This window comes from Gadus morhua, chromosome 11 (assembly GCF_902167405.1).
Source record: "Gadus morhua chromosome 11, gadMor3.0, whole genome shotgun sequence".
Taxonomy (NCBI): domain Eukaryota; kingdom Metazoa; phylum Chordata; class Actinopteri; order Gadiformes; family Gadidae; genus Gadus; species Gadus morhua.
Window position 1 is genome coordinate 8,357,326 of NC_044058.1, and position 7,500 is coordinate 8,364,825.

A 7,500-nucleotide genomic window follows, 5' to 3' on the forward strand; every position below is an offset into this window, starting at 1 on the left:
GTGTGTGTGTGTGTGTGTGCGTGTGTATGTGTGTGCGTGTTCACTGACACAGGCAGAGGCCGTATGCGATGGGAGGAGGTATACAGGGGAGATGTACATGTCGCACGTATCGGGGCGGAGATAATGGACGCATGGACTAATTAAAGGCTGCCGGGGAGATAACGGAGCGCAAGGGGGTTGAGAGGGGAAGTACTAGTAGGGAGAGAACTAGTGGAAAGGAGCCACGGGAATGAGGGTTTTTTAATGGTGGCCAAAAAGATGCGTGGAGGTGTGAAAACGGCAAAAGATCGGATGAATGGAGGGGGGGAGAGCTCCTGGAACAGGAATGTGGGGTATTGGTGGTGGTGGTGGTGATGGTGATGGTGGTGGAGAGGCGGGGGAGGGGGGGGAGAGAGAAAATAAATAGAAATCGAATGGCTTGGGTGCGAGCAAGAGAGAAGTTCTGAGGCGGAAAAAAATATAAAGAGGCGCGAGAGAAGACACAGCGACAATGATGGAGAAACTTTTGATTGTTGTGCAATTCGTTTTGAAAGTTGGCATTGCGTGATCGGGACTTAAGTCCAACATAATGCCCCCTCTCTGGCATTCTTGTCACGAGTTGCACAAATCCAGCGGCACGTCAATCAACTGGAGGAGGTTGCTGGAAGGGGAATGGAGCCTTGTTTGTCTCGAGGTCCTTGGTCTTTCTTAAGCCCACGTTTAGGTGATTCTCTGTTACACGGGTCACGCGGGATTTACACATGTCATAAAGTGCAGGGGTCTATTCCAGAAAAGACAATTCTACCCAAATTGTGCATGCTGCATAGTTTTGCAGAAGAAGAGTTTCTTGGCCTCCTGGCAATGACAAACAGTCAACCCCGTGCGTGGGTCCATGGGCCTATTCATTTGAGTCAAGTGTCTGCAGTGATACTCATTGGTAGACAGTCTATAACGTATAGGCCCCGGTACAACACCCACTAAAGTAAATGTCAATCTTAATCCAATAATTGATTTTGATAAACTAACATGCATGGAGTAGGGAAGTCTTCTCGTATTGGAAGAAAATCGGAGCGTGTCGAGGGGGGCCACCTCAAATCAGCAATGATAAAAGAGGAGCTGGGATAGGTTGTGGGGTGGAATGAAGAGAAATGAGATACACCAAATTAGAAGAGATTGGCCTGATGGACTTGGATTAGAAGGAAAAGAGGTATATAGGGTGGGGACGACGAGAAAGGGAGGAGAGTGCGTGAGTGAGTGCATATGTGGGAGATGGAGAAAGAGATGGGAGGGGGGCGTGCGGGGGTCTCTGGTACTTGGCAGTCTCTGGGTATCTCAGGTTTTCTCCGGCCGGGAAGGCGGTCGATATTTAATTGTTATTGCTAGCATGGAACGCGCGGAAGCGGGGCCTGTACGAAAATTTCTCATTTATTTGGTATTCTTGTTTTCTCTCCTTCCCTCCCTCCCTTTCTTTGTTGTACATTGGGGGAGAGTTGGAGGAAAGAGGGATTTACCTCGCTTTGGGGGTAAATGAAGAAGGGATGAGAGTGAGATATAGGGATGAAATCTGCAATCACAGCGTCTCTCATCTCCCAACTCTTTTTTTTTTGTTCCTGTGACACATAATGTTAACCCTCTGCACCCCCCCCCCCCCCCCCCCCCCCCACACACACACACACACACACAACAACTCCCAGTGCCGTCAACAACCCTCAACCCCACAAACACCCACCCCTCCTCCCCCAGCCCCCCATCTGTCCGAAATGAACAATCCGTCATTTTCATCAAACGTCCAACCAAATATTATCTACACTCCATTCCCACAGATCGAATCTTATTTAGGGTCCACGCGATTCGCCATCTGTTTTTAAATTTCATTCCTCGATGAACTTTTATTTTCTCAGACTTTGGACAAAAATTATAACCCGATCGATCCGCTATCTGGACACTGTCTACATATATTTTCCGAATCTCCCGTCGCAGTCACCGGGTCAATTTTCCGTTTCACGGCCACGGGAACACGGGGCTGCGTGGCGGTGCGGCTGATAGAAACTTAAAGGCGGCTGAGGTGGAGCTGATGCGCACGAGCTTCTTTCTTCCCGCCTTCCCCCTTTCTCCTCTTGTCTCGCGCCTCCGCGCGCGGACCTTTCTTCCCTGATCAATTCCTCTCGCACGCGGTAGCCCGTACACCTGCTCACTTTCCTCACTGGCAGGAGAGAGAGGTGACTCCTTTAATTTTACACTAACTTTAAGTTTCGTGTTCCGGAACATTGGCGACTTTTCTTTTCATTCCCGCGGACGGCTTATGATCCTCTTTGGTGAACTTTTGTGTTGCTCCATGCAGGACAACTTTTTCCCTCGCATTATTTCTGCACGCTCCATCGGTTTCATCCCCTTTTTTAATTTTCTTTCTTCTTTGAAACAGCTTTTAAATAGCAGCAGTGTAGGCTAATCTGTTGAAAGTCGTGTTGTCAAATGAAAGAGCTCGTGCTGTAAATTGTCCAAAACGGTCGGTCCGTTACGCACGACGTCAGGACTCCGGAAGCTCAGTTGGGACGTATCTGGCCGGTCGATGGAGGCGAAGGTAAGCGTCCCACTCTTTACATCTCATCTGTCCTTGTTAAGCAACAAGGGATGTGTGGGGAAAACTGTTCAAACCAGAGTCTAATGAAACGGTGTGGTGTGCGGACATGGGAATGTGTAGCTGCAGTTGTATTTCAATTAATTGATAAACTAATATGTGAATGTTCACGTTCATATATGCTGCTTTGAAATGGTATTGATAGTGCAGAACTTATAGATAGACAGCATTACATTATCGTGGTGGTAAAATAGTTGCTATATTAAAGGGCGTCACAAGCCAGTTGAAGTGAGTGGTCACAAAAAACTGAAAAGCTAAGTTTCATCTTCAACAACAACAACAACAATTGTGGAGAAAGCGTTTTGCATGCATGTCTAATTAGAACCAGAAGGTGAAATCATGTACAAGGAATTATATAGGAATATAACGAGAGCAGTGTCAAACCATCCATATACCTTCATGGTTTGATGGTTCAGTTACAAGTAGGCCAACAAATATAAAGTATACGCAGTAGCCTGATATTAACAAGAACAATACTGATAACCTGCCAATAATAACTATTATTCTTCAAGACAGTTTGTATAATTGGTTTTTGGGGTTTTCAATAAACTAGATAATCTGTTTATTGTGCATTTTGTCTGAGTGACACATCCATTGACATCAGTGACATCCAGGTGGACGTCGTCAATGTTTCCTGAAGCCGGGTAGAAAGGGGATTTCATAATGTAAGGTAGACCGGAGCTTTGAGGAACCACACCATGTCCTCTTGTGTCTACAGACTGCGTAGCCATCCATTTTGTTTGCACAAACAAACATAGCAGACTCGTACCGTATATGCCATGTTACGTCTAATGGTGGAATGATTTGGAAATCTTGAATGTTTGGGTTTTACACACACAGTATCTTAAGTTTATCTTGCTAATTACCAAAAGTCAATGTGCACCAGTGTATTAAGCAAACTCTCTCACTCTCTCTCTCCCTCTCTCACACACACACACACACACACACACACACACACACACACACACACACACACACACACACACACACACACACACACACACACACACACACACACACACACACACACACACATACAGACACACACACACACACACACGCACGCACACACACACACACACACACACACACACACACACACACACACAGATACATACAGATGCATGCAGAACCGCGTACACACACACACACACACACACACACACACACACACACACACACACACACACACACACACACACACACACACACACACACACACACACACACACACACACACACGTAATGCAACGATAGTATGGATGTTCTCTCATTGCATATAGTGTACATTTCATTTCAAACTCTATTACGTCTTTAAACGGAAAACATGACATTTCGTGAAAATGGTTTCGCCATTTGTTACATGACCTTTGACATTTTATAAGGCTATATCCACATAATGGACTTTTATTTATATTTATTTATTGAAGTCAACAATCAATTGAGCGCTATGTTTACCTACACCTGTGGCTGCTTGGAGGGCAGCTGGAATAATGGAGTAGCTCTTGAACTGTTGAGGGTTTTAACGATTCATTTTTCTCCAGGTCACAAAGGTCTGATACCTTGGCTTTCAGTGGTCACCCTACCTTTACTCAGGATGTTCCAGGACAAGGGTCTCTTCCCCGGGTCAGTAGAAGGACTTCCACGCAATTCTGTGGTCTCCTGTTCTGAGAGGATAAGGTCCAGACAGAATAGCAGTGATTCCTATTGCAGGACAGCGGGCTAGGAGAGCGCAGAGAAGATCCCCAGCTAAGACACTGTCAGGACACTTTCATTCTGATGTCCACATTTTATACAGTTCCCTGCGAGCCGTTCTGACTCGGTCTCAGGCGGGAACGTCTTCTCTAACCTGAGCGCTCTCGGACCAGTGTCCGTTTCAGACCGAGTCTCCTCCATCGATTAAGCATTACCACCACCGCCCACATTGGCTTGTTAGGACGGCGACGCCATCTCAGAGGTATTCAAACGCTCGCTAAGCAGCGGCGCCAATATTTATAGGGGCTTTAAGGGGTTCATTAATGTCAGCAGGGGATTGCCGGGCAGCGGGGGGGATAAAATGCCCATAAAGGCCTGGCTGGAGTGAGTCCCCCATGGCCTGAGACCGAGATGTCGTATGTACAGTCAATGGCTCGAATCATTGCTCCTTGTTTTTATTACTGCTCGGCCGACATTTATGACACCGTTTGAGGCGGCTAACGCAGAATTATCAGGGACAGTTTGTAAAATGGCCGTCCCCAGGGAGGGCCGGCGGGGCCAGACTACGGCGGCCGTAATGCCCACTCTGTTGTACCAAGGAAGTGACTTTTCCCAGATTCCTTGATCATTATATAGTCAGTATAGCACGCTAAAGAGTATCTATTTCAACATTGAGGTCAATTGGCAATCGTTGTTATAATTTTGTCACTCTTCATCTTCGAGGATGCTGGTGTTGCCGTTTTGTCGGGCCTGTCGGTTGTTGCAAAGCATCATGGTTAATTCAGTGGTACATTTGTGATATGATTGACTAGACACTCAAAGCAAATAGCTGACACCCAATTTATACTATGTGATCAATTTTCCTTAATGAAGGTTTAAATATTCAGATCGGTCCCTGCGATTGCATCGAGCATTAGTTTGGTTAGAATTAATACACTTATCTTAAACTCTGTTTCCGGACTTCAGTTATTTTTCACTCTGAGTTTTGCCCTTTTCATTACCTTTGTGTTATTAATATTTGCCCCCAGAACATTCTGTGAAACAATAACAATTCTCTCTACCCCGCCCTCCACTTACTTCCTTAATTTACTCATCATACTCCCTTCAGGCCCGATCAAGTTCAGTTTGAACTGTGTCTCTTACTTAATTATCTACTTTACCTCATCTGTTTTCCCCTGCTTTACCATCCCATAATTTCATACACCCCCTAAATCAGACGCTGATTCTCGTCAAGCCTGTCCTCTGTTTTGGAGTCACTGAACCCCCAGCCTCCACCCCAACATTCCCCCACTCTCCCGCTTCTCTCCCACTTAACCCCATATTTCACAGCTGAACTGGGGCTAATTTCCAACTAGTCCCGTGAACAGCGTTTGCTCTACCCCCAGCCCACGCTTAATTACCCACAATTAAAGCCCACCGCTAACGAGAAAATTACTCTGTTATGAGATGACTTCAAAAGGAGGAGAGAGCAAAGTAGAATGGTTGAAAGGGAAAGTTTGTTTGGGTTGGGGGGGGGGGGGGGCTTGGGGCCTCCGGGCTCCCGGGGAAAGAGCTGCTCTGTCAAATGGACCCCTCAGGACGCCTTGGAAAGAGGCAGTAAGCCGATATCCTTCCGGCTATCCCCACAGCTGTAGACAATGATATTCAGCACCGAGACGCCGGCGTCGACTGGAGATCACACACGTGTTCATCCTAGTAATGAAGTGGAAGATGGGCTCGGAAAGCTTTACTGGGAAGGAGGAAAGTACGTTTGTTTAGTCCTTTCAGACACAAAAATATGCATTTCTAATTATCAGATATGTTAATAACGCCAAGGCAGTAGATTTGCTGACTTGACTAAACCTAAATCCATATTGACTATAATTTTGCTATGAAACCTCAAAAATATAAAATCTGCATCAGCTTAAAGGGATGAAAGAACATTTAGTCTGAATGTCCCTCATCCATGTAGGATATCTTGATGGCACTCTTCAATGTGTTACAGGCAGTCTGGTAGTTTTCAAATTAATACCAACAAGACAATATGTTATATTTTCATAATTGCTTCAAAAGTACAAGAGCCTTTTGCAGGATTCTCTTGCCTTAGTGCCCTCAGCTGTTTACAAGCAGAGCGATGCAATGTTAGAATTGCAAAACATTTCTCACTTTACCTTCCCAGCATTCCCAGTAGGCTAACTCTCGCGTTGAAATAGACCATGCACACAGTTTGTTATAGCTAACAACTTGTATGTCAAGATTTGCTTGACAGGTTCAAGCAGCCACAGCTGTGTTTAGTTATCGTTATTTAATGTTATTACTATGTGTTTAATTATACTTCAGTGGGACAGCTGCTGTAGACCACAAAACTATGCCCTGAAGCACATTTTGTTTATCTTCAGGTTGAGTTTATGTATTTGATTATTTCAGTGACGTATGCTTGTCCAATGCTTATCTTTATAACACCCATTCATAATCAAAGCTTTACTCAGCGTTTTCTGGCCTCACCATAAATATTACTTTTTTAAAAAAAGATTTCAAGATTTAAAATATTCAGCATGAATATTCTAAACCTACATGATGCTTTTCAGGAATAATTTCCTTATCTCAAATTACACTCATTTGCTTTCTAAGATTGACCAGGTGAACTGAGAGACCGCCAAGGACACAGTGTATCCTACTAGTACATCCTACTACAGACCCTTATACCTTGTTACACGGATGAGACAAGCCCTCCACAGCCCCCCTCCACCCATCTCCCCCTCCACCCTGAATCCAATCTAAGAGCCAGCGATATGAAACAAATAAACACTAATTCAGATTTTTTTAAGGGCAGTTTACAACCCCAGACGCAGTGTTGCGGGGGCACAGAGAGGAACAAAAGGGGGACCGTATAGCACGGGGATAATTGTACCAGTGGTAGTAATAAGTGCACTGGCTACAGTGATAACAATTAGATTTGATTTCATTTGAGAATGCCTCCACAGCTGCTCCCCTTGCACCCCCTTAACCCCCTCCTTCCCATCGCACCCCCACCCCCCCCCCCCCCCCCCCCCCCCCCCCCAGCCCCAAGCCTTTCTCTCTCCTCTCCCCCTAGATTAAAGTGGGTGTGTTAATTCTGTGGTGTAGCGATCGAACTGCTCTGGCAACAATGGGAAATGGGCTATTGATCAGAACAGCTCAGATTAAGACTAGGTAGTGGAGCTCTTTCT

The 7,500-nt window shown here is 45.5% G+C and overlaps 1 protein-coding gene across 1 annotated transcript in view; it reads left to right on the plus strand.

Moving 5' to 3' along the window:
- The first annotated feature begins 2,080 nt into the window (after positions 1-2,080).
- The window catches only part of erfl1 (Ets2 repressor factor like 1), a 51,478-nt gene continuing 46,058 nt past the window's right edge, over positions 2,081-7,500 (plus strand). The window contains exon 1 of the mRNA XM_030369452.1: positions 2,081-2,560. The gene's annotated coding sequence lies outside the window, so the exon portion shown is untranslated. The remainder of the gene's footprint in view (positions 2,561-7,500) is intronic.